This window comes from Orycteropus afer, unplaced genomic scaffold (genome assembly GCF_000298275.1).
Source record: "Orycteropus afer afer isolate SDZICR_OR568_19922 unplaced genomic scaffold, OryAfe1.0 scaffold00035, whole genome shotgun sequence".
NCBI lineage: Eukaryota > Metazoa > Chordata > Mammalia > Tubulidentata > Orycteropodidae > Orycteropus > Orycteropus afer.
Window position 1 is genome coordinate 13450228 of NW_006921622.1, and position 11592 is coordinate 13461819.

Sequence of the window (11592 nt, forward strand, 5' to 3'; positions counted from 1 at the left end):
GAATATTTACAATTTCCTAAGTAATGTTTTCTCCTGGAATTTTGCAAATATATGGTATGTGAGAATAGATGCAGACTGAAACGTTATTCAGGGACTATCTTCTAAAAGCATCAAGAAATTTGCAAGAACTCCGAGTTTTCAGATTGAACCAAAAACAATAATAGAAAAAGTCACTGTGTTGTGGACCAGGTACTGCCTTCTTGCCTAATGTGTCTTAATTTTAATTAGTTAAACAGCAAAAATGAGTCCTTATTTTTTTTGGCAAGGTTAAACGTATGCTTGAGTGTGTGAAGCACAGGAAAGGGATTTACAAACTCTCAGTCCCAGTCCCAGGTCTATTATTGACTTTGGGAAAGTCATTTAACCTCTTGTTTCCTTTTCCTCTTGGGTAAAATGGAAGTAATAAAATGGTCTATCTCACTGGGATGCTGTGATTAATGCCACAAATGATGGAAATACACTTTGCGCATTCAAATTAGGATTGAAATGTTCATGATAACCCATAGCAAAGGGGCATGTGTCCTACTTCATTAAAAAAAGTCCCTCTACTTGCCTCCTATCCCCACCTCCACCCTCTGAATATGCCCAGAAGCTCCTAGAGAGTCCACCAACCCTTCATGCCTTCATGCCCCATTACGTGAGCAGATGCAGGGTCATTTCAAAGACTTTGGATGATGTGATCCGGAGGGTTTGCAACAGCTGATTTTCAGAAGTAGTAGGCCTTTCTTGCTCCAGAAGCTCCACTGAGCATCATAGCAACAGGCAAGCCTCCACTGACAGACAGACGGTGTCTGTGCATGAAATGCATTGGCTGGGAATTGAACCCAGGTCTCCCACATGGAAGGGGAGAATTCTACCACTGAACCACCAATGCCTCTAGAAAGATGTATTGTTTCTACCTTGTTTAAGAATCAGAAGCTGCTACAGTTAAGTTTTTGTAATTATGTGTATGTCATTTCTAGCCTCAGAGTGGTGAGAAAGTGTAGGGTTGGGAGATCATATGGGAAGTGCTTTATCACATACCAGGAAAAAAAAAAAAAAACCTCACTGCCGTTGAGTGGGACCCGACTCATAGCAACCCCTCCTTGGGTTTCTGAGGCAGTATCACTACAGAAGTAGTTTGCCCCATCTTCCCTTCAAGGAGTGGCTGGTGGGTTTGAACTGCCAGCCTTCTGGTTAGTAGTCAAATACCTTAGCCAGTACTCCACCAGAGGAAGGAGATAATTTCTTTATGTGGGAAGAAGAACATTCTACCATTACCTCTTATGGTAGATTTCTTATCACTACACACTGAGCAGGAAAGGAGAACTGGGCTGCTGTTTCTTTACCTTCTATGTACCCAGCAGCTGTTACAGTGCCTGGTTGGTGCATGGTAGCCATCAGATAAATGGTAGTTGAAAGAATAGTGGGGAAAAGTCAGTTGTTTCATTGGAAGCTGAAAATAACCCTACTCAAGTGCTTGAAAACTTTGCATTTTCCATGAAGATCTAAATAATTAAAGTAGCTGTGAAATAATAGGAAGTAAAAGGAGCTCTGGTGGCACAATGCCAAAGGCATTTGATTGCAGAAGTTTGGTGGTTCAAACCCACCAGCCGCTCTGTGGAAGGATGATGAGGCAGTCTACTTCCATAAAGATTTACCACATCAGAAACCCAATGTGGTCCTATGAGTCACAATCGACTGGATGACAGTGAGTTTGTTGTTTTTGGTTTAATACTAATCAAGGTTATCTCAACATACATGGAAAATAAAGATTCAGTATATTCAAAAGAGTGGACTTTTGAAAAATGAGATTTTCAAAATGAATCATTTGAAAATGGATTTGTTTGTTTGTTTGTTTGTTTGTTAGCAGTCAGATTTTTCAAGAACCCTGAGTGCCCAGTATACAAAAGAATGAGGAGAGATTCTAGCTCAAACTTATATTGTGGAATTTTCCACTAAACCTAACCAGCTCATGTGGGAAAATGTGATTTCAGTCAGAGAGGTTTTATACTTGTTTAATTCTAAGCATCCAAAATATTTGAAAATGCAAAGGTATAAAGAGTAGATACTAAAGCCTTCAAAACCAACTGTTATTTCTTAAAAGCCTCCTGTTACTTGAGAATTGAAAAACAGCATAGCTTAATGGTCTAACATTTTTCAAATTTAGAGGTGATTCCCAAGTCTCACCTACAGATGATTTGTGCTGGGATTTCAGTAGTTTGTTGTTTTAGGGAGATGTGGCCACATTTGAAGACTTTCTACCAACTTGAAGGAAGGTTGGGCAATCTACTTCCATAGTGATACCGCCTCGGAAACCCACGGAGGGGTCACTGTGAGTCGGGTCCAACTCGATGGCACGTAACAGCAACAACAACATAGAAAGGTCTATCATGAAAGAGAAAAGAACTTGGTATATTTCAGGGGACAAGTTGTATATTCTCCTAAGTTACCCCATGTCCCCCAAAAGGCTGTTGTTGAAGGGAGATGAGATGATTTTTCTACGTGAAAGTTTAGAGCCATTTCAAACAGAAATGCTTTATTTTTTAAAAAAGTTGCTTGGATCCATATTCAATAAAGAGCTTTGCTATCATTTTTCCTAATTACTTTGGCTAACTCATATTTGATGAAACAAATATATTGTGAAAACTGCAGTGAAATGTAAGTTGCTCTCCCATGTAATTAGTTTGTTCTGGGGGCTTATTTTCATTACTAAAATAATTTGTGGTAGATAGTTTATAAGGGCAAGGCTCAAGCTGGAAGGCTTCAGGATAATATTTCTTATATGAAAGCTTCTCTACCATGACAACTCATTTTATTCCTTGGAATTCAAACATATACTTTACATCTAAGTCCAGACATACATATCCAACAGGCCCAGGCCCTTGACTATCTGACAGTACTTCTGTCACATACTCCTCATGTAGGGTATTAAAGGCTTCAGGCATCAGTGGTCATGTATTTTCTTCCAGAAAACCTATTTCTGAGGCCCTGTTTCTCTTTCCTACTTCTCTTTTCCTCCCAGTGCCAATTTGATTACAGGGGAGATGGAAGAAATGGTGGAGGATGGAGGGAGGGCACAGCTGTGCCTGTACCTGGTGTGATTCCTCTTTGAGGACGTTGACTGGTTTTGTGCATCATTCCCTGGAGCCAGGACGAAGGAGGGCTTTCATCTTCTTTTCTAAATCCAATCTCTGCCTGTCCTCTGGATCCCACCCATACCAACCCCCCAGGAAATTCCTCTCAACTATTTTCAGTTTTATCTTCCATTTGGCTCTTTCTCCTTTGCCTTCAAACACAAGTTAAGTTCATTTATATTTCTAAAATAAAGTGAACTTAACTTTACCAAAGTCTTCAAACAACTGTTCTTTCTTTGGTGCCTTTATTTCCTTGGATCTACTTCCTGACTTTAATATACTTTGCAGTCTGGCCCTATCTTGAAATATCTTTATTTTTTGTATGTTAATTTAGTAAAACCAAATTTCAGTACAGAAAAGAACACCAAGAAATTATCTGGGCTTAATCCATAACATCAAGCATCAGTGCCCATGTTTTCTTCCAGAGATCTATTTGTGGGTGCTGGTTTGTCTTTCATATTTTGTTCTTCCTCCTGGTGTCAATTTGATTATAAGGGAGATAGGATGGAGTCTTTGGATAGTGCAAGAGGTTAATTCCTTGGCTACTAACTAGAAGATGGGCAGTTCAAACCCACACAGAGACACTTTGGGAGAAAGACCTGGTGATCTGCTTCTGAAAGGTAACAGGCATTGAAAGCTCTACAAAGCACAGTTCTACTCTGACGTACATGGAATCACCATAAATTGGAACCAACTTCATGGCAACTGGTTTGGTTTGGCTTATAGGGAATGGTGGATGATTATATCCAATTTTCAGATAAGGCACTGGGGCCAATGGCCAGAGGAAGTTGTGTCTTTGGATAAATCTTATGGTATTGTCTTAATCCTCATGCTCTTCAAACTTTCAGCTATATTTGATATGGTTCAAAGGCCAATTGAGTTTCATTGGCACTGTGTTCTGAATTTAATTCTGATCCATAGGAAGCATTGTGTGGGGCACTTGAAACTTAGAAAAAGTCTCAATGATCCTGTGGATCAACAGAGTGCTTTCATACTACATTGAATGTTCATTTATACTCTAAGTACGAACACAATCGTGATGACTAAGAGAGAAGGTTTACTGACTTACAAACAATTCAGAGCTGAGTGCAAGTTCTGTAATTACTATTAGATTATGGTTCTTTATTTACACTGAAAATTTTTCTAGGAGAAAAATGAGGCAATGACTAAGTTATTGTGTAACAGACAGTATGTTTAGTTATGTATTCATATACACAGTATTAGACCTCTTTCTTTAGAACAGTGTTATATTCATATTTCTAAGAATAATTAATTTTTTTCTGAGTTATGGTTTATTAAAGAAAAAATTCACTACAATGAAAGGACACACAAGCATGAGAAAGAACTGGCATATGGAAAGAAAACACATCAACCATTCTTCGATGACTTAAGTAAAGCCTTCTAATTTTCTCTTCCACTTGGTTACAGAATGTGGGAAATGTGTCAATTCCATGACTGCTGCCACCTTCACCCTCATGCAGAGCACAGGTGCCCAGGAGACTTCTGAAACTCCCTCAGAGGCAGGGGAATTCATCATGTGTGGTGACAACATCTTGTCCACTTAGTCAGCTGAGGAGGGACAGTGGAATAAAGTTCCACCCACAGGCCCTGCCCACACAGCTCTCCTCCCTGAGCGTGTCTTCTGGTTCAAGAGGAGAGACAACTGATGGCTAAAGCACCTCCCACTCCACATGTAGTTTTTTCCTGCATTTCTTATGGCCACTAATATTGAACAATTTGTAAGAAAACACTGCATTACATCTTCAATGAGGATATAGATGAAGTGTAGTGCATTGCTTTCTGTGTATTTGGTGGCATTTGCTTTGTTTAGGCTGTTGGTTTGAATTGGCAAATGCAAAAGATCAGGATGAAGATGATGTGTTTGCCCTGGTGAGGACTCTTCCTTGCAAGAATCAGAGGTTGAATTGGACTAGGAGAATGTTTCAGTTCAAATCCTAGCCATCTGATCCAGCGTGTACACTCTTAAAAAGAAAAAAAGCCAAACCAGTTGCCGTCAGATTGATACTTGATTCTGACTTACAGCAATCCCATGTGTGTTAGAGTAGCACTGTGCTCAGTAGGGTTTCCAATGGCTGATTTTGCAGAAGTAGATCCCTAGGCTTTTCTTTTAAGGAACCTTCTGGGTGAATTTGAATCATTAACCTTTTGGTTAGCAGCTGAGCACCTAACCATTTGCAACACCAGTACTACTGCTTTATGCCGAACTTCATCAAGGAGTATTTGGCTATAGTTTTCACATACAAGATGATGTAGGTTCCTATATCTTGAAGGCTGGGTAGATTTTTTTAAGCAAACACTGAACTTTCCAGGCAGTAGGAGTCACATACCACAGCCCAGAGCTGTGAGAGAACAGAGTTGAATAAGCAACTGAAAGTAGTTCAGCATGACCAGGGCTAATAGATCCTTATGGAGGGCGTGGGAGGAAATGAGAGTGGAAAAAGAGACAAAGAGGGGAGAACTTTATAATGAACAATCTGATGGTCTCTCTGTGGGATGGACATTATTCTCTTGAAGATGAGGAACCACAGAGAGTTCTGAGGTGATCAAATTTATGGCTCTAGCTTTCTACTCATCCTCAGTGCGGTCAACTAGAAACATCCAATCTTGGCCAACATTTGCTCTGGTTCTTTCTGTTTTCATTCTTAATCTCTTCTCTCCTGAAGGTCAGGCAGGAGTCCACGAGGGCTGGGCCTGGGTCATCTCCAAGTCTCAAGCTGCATGCTCTCTCAGAAGCGCCTCAGCCTCTGACCACAGTGGCACTATTAGCACAATCTGGAGTGCTTGCATCTTCTCTTCTTTGAGGAAGTGTTCTCACCATTCCAATCAACCGACCCCTGGGGAATTCACTGATGCTCTAGTCAGGACCCTGGCTCCACTTTAGGTTCAGACATTAACACTGCTTTGCATTAAACCAGCTATAACTAGTCATGAATTAAATGTTTTAGACTGGGCAATCTACTTGCATAGAGATAGCGCCTTGGAAACCCAAAGAGGGGTCACTATGAGTTGAAATCAATTTGACAGCAGTGAGTTTAGTTTTTTGGTTTTAGATGAACAAAACCCCCTACTTTTCTATTCTTCAAACAGTTTTTTTTTTTTTTTTTTAATAGTGAATATCACCAACTATTTCACGTTTGAGAGAAATCTCATCTCTCATCTTAAATTCTTGCATTTGTATCTAGCCTTTAGGGTCCATGGGTAGTACAGTTGATGTGAGACTGCTAACTGAAAGGCTGGCAGTTTTAAGCCACCCAGTGACACCATTGAAGACAGCCTGGGGATCTGCTTACATAAAGATTATAGCCGGTTTTAATCTGTGACACATGGGGTTGCCATGAATTGGAATTGACTTTATGGCAATGGGTTTGGGTTTCTTGTTTTTTTGTTTTTGTTTTGTCTATGCAGTCAATTCAGTTTTCTCAAATGAGAAAATGTAACCATTGACAGTGGGCCAGAGGGAGAAGTTCTGTTGCAAAAAGGGACAAGTTTCATAATTGCTTTTCTCATAAAAATTGTCCCATCCGAGGACAACCTTTGGATGAATAACATGTCATTCTGAATCACAGGATATTTTCCATAACTTTGCTACTACTAGTAATTTGTAGTAATCTAACAGTAAAATTTCATTCATTCAGACTCAGTTGTTTTCATATTCTTATTTCACCATCTTTCACTTTTGAAATGAGTCAGTGTCCAGCTTCTTGGAAGTCTATATTTATTTAGCAACAGTTTGTTCCCAAATCTAAATCTCGTTCCCCAGGTAAGTGGGTAACAATATTCAAAATATTTTGGATATTTTTTTGGGGATGACAAGATTTTTAGATAATTAATACCAAGCACTCTCAAATGAACTCATTTATTTCTTAACCACACACTGATTGCAAAAGCTCTTATTCACTCATTATAACAAAACTCATTAAGGACTTTCACGTGACCATTTTTAGTAATGTAGCTGAAGTTACTCTTTGTAAAAGTGATAAAACTATATGTATTGGAAAATACTGGCAGTATTTATGAACCTCCAACTTACAGACAACTCTTCCTTGCCCTTTAATGTTCTGTTAATTTGCCCTCACTTTGAAAGGATTGAACCAACCCCTACTTGCAACCAATTCTTCTTTGCAATCACTTTCACTCGCTGCATGTGCAGCTTTTAAATTGTTGAAAAGGCTTCAAGCCTTTTCTTGCATTAAAGTAAGGTTAAGTAAGAACCCCCTATGCACCTGTTCCAACTCATCTACAAATTCAACTTAAAGACACACTTAGGAAGTGATTTCATTTGTAACCCAAGGACGGCCTCTATATTATAATTTACTTTTCAGTTGCTTTCTCTAATTAGCCCAAATTTGCCAGGTTTAACCATAAAGAACTTTATTACAGATATATCCAAGCAATAGATTATTATTATTAACTACTTCCCAACAAGACCCAATGACTAGGAAATGACCTGAGATTTGTTTTCCTGCCCTATTTACAATACCTCTACCATGCTCACACTATTCATCTGCTTTCTGATATGTAACTTTCTCTTCTTGTTCTCTTCTCCTTTTCTCTCATGTGCAGTGGCATGAGTAGAAGGGGAAAGAAGAAAGTGAAACAGCAACCACTAGGGCAAAAATATTTTGGAAAAGGAGCAGAGTAGAGTAATACAAATGCTTGAAACAGGGATGGAATTGGGCAAATCCAGCTGGAGGGTATGGCTGTGAGCTGTGGAACTAGGAGAGACCAGGAGGCTTGTATGGTGCCGTGGGATGCCAGGGCAGGGTTGTAGGATGACAGGACTCAATAGAAAGGAGAGATGGCAAGAACAGGAAAAACTGAGGACATTTTGTCCCAAATAGTAACCTTAGTCACACAGAATCAGAAACCATTACGAACACAGAACCAGAGTAGCCATTAAGAGAACAGACTCTGGCGTTAGGCTGACTTGGGTTAGCAAACAGACTCTGTCGCTTGCTATATGATTTTGGACAACTTATCTGACCTTGATGAAGTTACTGATACCTACCTCATATGGTTGTCATGAGGATTCCATAAGGTAATCTGTGGAGAACAATGCTAGGCACTCCATATAAGCTAGTTACTACCTTTGTTACTTATAAAGCAATCAGGTAGGTATGTTTAACATATTCTATTCAGAAAAATAATCATTCCTTGACCTGATAGATGTTCTCCATAAGTAGAGATGTCATAGACTTTGAAGTCAGACTGTCTTGGGTTCACCTCTTAGGTCCACTGCTCACCAGGAATATACCTTTTAATCTCCCTGAGATTCTCTTTCCTTGTTACTTAGTTATATGGTATCAAACCTACCTTCCTTATAGAGTTGTTGTTAGGATTAAAAATGACAATGGATATAAGGTACTTAGCTGGGTGGCTTACTGAAGTGCCAGGTAGCTGGTATAGTAATTTTAAATTTTCGGTGTTTCACAGTTACCCAGTGGCCAGTGGAACTTGGTGTGGTGAGTGGACAAAATGTTGTCACAAGTATCAAACAAAGGAAGAGCCAGAGTACTTAAGAATTTGCTTAAAGTCTCATGCTGAAGTGGTAGTGGAGTCAACATTAGAATATAGAATTGCAGAGTTGGGGTCAGGAGGAAGCATTGCTTACTCTCAAAGACCTCATAGTTGGTTTCTTTGTTTTTTAAATTGGTAACAAAATTGAACCCAGAAAGAGTAAATGACTTCAGATTTCTTAACATCCAAAAAATTTCTAACAAGATACTTTGTGCCCTAAAAGAGAGTTAAAACACATTTAAATGTAATAACATTCATAACTAGTTGAACTTAGCACAAGAAATAATCTAAATTGTATGGACGTAGCCAATATTTTAGAAGTTTAATAGCATGGCTGTTTTAGGGTCATATGATAATGATATGTTTGTGATATTTTTAATTATGTTAGATGACTGCTTTCTGGTAATTTCACCCCTAATTGTCTTTCCATCCAGAAATGGGCTCTTTGGATCTAATAGGTGTTTGTTTATATAAACATCGTTACATTTGGTGAAAAAACGCTGTTCTTAACAGTTACGCGATTGTGCATGAACCCATTTCACAGACATCAACTAAACTCACCACAGCTTCTAGCATCAGAGAAATCTGGTGACAGTAGGGGAAGGTTGAAATGTGAAGGTTCATTTTTCTGGGATTCCTCAACAGGCCTGGAATCTTCCTTCCCAGAAGAGGGGAATCTTAGCCTCGTACATAATTTCAAAGTCTTTAATCCTTGGAAATTTTGTTTAGACCAAAACCTATACATTGGGCAACTCATGGTCTTCAGTGATCCAGCCTCCTCCACCGTGTGCTTATTTCCCATTCTGCACAGCTGGCAGAATTAGGCATCTCTGTGTGGCAGGCTCTGCAAGTGACACAGCAGTAGCAGAGGTGCCAGCAGCTCTTAACAATAGGAGCAGAGAGGCGGATCTGAGATGCCTAACTGCCCACTCAGCTTTCTGAGGCTCAATTGGCCTATCCTGATTTCCTTCCTCCCCAACTACATAAGCCTGCTTTTATTTTCATGGTTGACCTAGTTTAATGTGTTTACCTTCCTTTGTCATGTCCAACTAATGTTTTGGGGAAAACGTTGGAAAGCTGGAACTTAAAGCCTCTAACATTGGGGATCTGTATAAAAGCATGCGCGTGGTTACAAGTCATGCTGTTCTACACACATACATTTTACTCTTTGTTCTGTCCCATGTTTTTGAGTCTGCATGGGTTTCTAATTACTCAATTGGAAGTTGCCTGGTGGAAACTTTTTTATTATAAATAATAATTATATTGATAAGTATTTTAAATAATAATTACATTATTATTTGTGTTTTACAGATGGAAATACTGAGGCTCTAAGTGTATAGCTGGTTTGTACAGTGTGCTACCTGGATCCCAGTGACAGAGTTGGAAGCGCGATCCAGAACCCCTGGGTATCCCTCAAAAGACCACACTAGCTACTCATCTGTGGAGTACTACTCCTCTTCATTTTCTTTTTAGGTAAGGTCTGTCTTTTTATTAAATCATAGAGTAAGTATTAATCATCTTGACGGTGAATGAATGATGAGCTAAAGGCCTATATATAAAACCTGGTTTCTGTTAATCCCTCCCTGAGCCCACTGGAACAAAATGTCTGAGTCGAGCCAGGCAATCTTCCCACATGTATTCCTTCTGATGTACAGCTGTTTTGTTTTTTGTAGCCATTGTTTCTTTGGTCTCGCAGGCAGTGTCACAGACATATGTATTACTTTTCAGACCATATTTTATATTCATTTGTATGCCTGTCTTTGTCTTCGGATTCTGGTGTGAAGCCATCATAATGACTAAAGAATAAGAAATAAGAAAAAGATAATTCAAAGAATATGAACTATCCACAAACAACATTGAGACCTGAAAGGATACCTGATGGTTTTGTCTATGGAGTAAATAGAATGGGTCAAAAATAGGATTCCCTTTTAAGCTTACCTACTTATTTAACTTTGATTGAAATCAGTATCTGAGAAAAGTAGCAAAATATATCTTCCAGTTTTATTGAGGTTGTTTTGCTTTGCTTGGGCAAATCAAATCAGCCTACATAGTTGGACTTGAGTGTCTGGAATGGGAAAGTGACTAAATTGACCCCCAGTTTTAGATGTATTCATTTGGTTCAAATTCTGTTCAGAAACCTGTCAGTTTCATATTTTATACTAATGAAAGAAAAGTAATGGGGGACAATGTTTTATATCCTACTGTGGTGAGCAGCAACTGGAGTCTTAAAAACTAGCAAGCAGCCATCTAAGATGCAACTATTGGTCTCTCCCCATCTGGAGGGAAGAAGAGTGAAGAAAATCAAAGATTCAAGGCAACAGTCCAAAGGACCAATGGACCACATGACTTATAGCCTCTACTACCCTGAGACCAGAAGAATTAGATGGGTCCTGGCTACTATTACCAACTGCTCTGAATAGGACCACAGAAAGTCCTGGACAGAATGGGAGAAAAAGACAGAACAAAATTCAAAATCATAAAAAACAGCAGACTTACTCCTCAAATACCTTGAACTGAACCCCCCTCTCCCCTCCAAAGATCACCTTGCAGCAAAACAACAGGCTGGCCTGTAAAGTGAATGATAAACATGCATGAGGAATGTACACCTCAGAACAACTAATCATGTGAGACCAAAAGGCAGTGTTTGCCTCAAAACAAAGCTCAGAAGGCAGGAAGGGGCAGGAAAGAAGGACAGATAGGTGTGGGGAACCCAGAGAGGAAGTAGGAAGAGAGTTGTTACATTGAGCGAATTGCAACTAATACTATGAAACAAAATGTGTATAAATTGTTGAATGGAAAGCTAATTTGTTCTTTAAACTTTCACACAAACCACAATAAAAAAAATGATAATGAAAGTAATGGGAGTCACTCTTCCATTGCACAGGTTCTCATAAGCCCTCACTGTGCTGTCACCAAATTGTAAAATTCTGATAGTTTG

At 39.2% G+C, this 11592-nt stretch overlaps 1 non-coding gene across 1 annotated transcript; it reads right to left on the reverse strand.

Annotated features, from left to right (window-relative positions):
* Positions 1-803: 803 nt before the first annotated feature.
* TRNAG-UCC lies at positions 804-874 on the reverse strand. Its single transcript has one exon. It is a non-coding gene; the product is annotated as a tRNA-Gly (tRNA).
* Between the last annotated feature and the right edge of the window lie 10718 nt (positions 875-11592).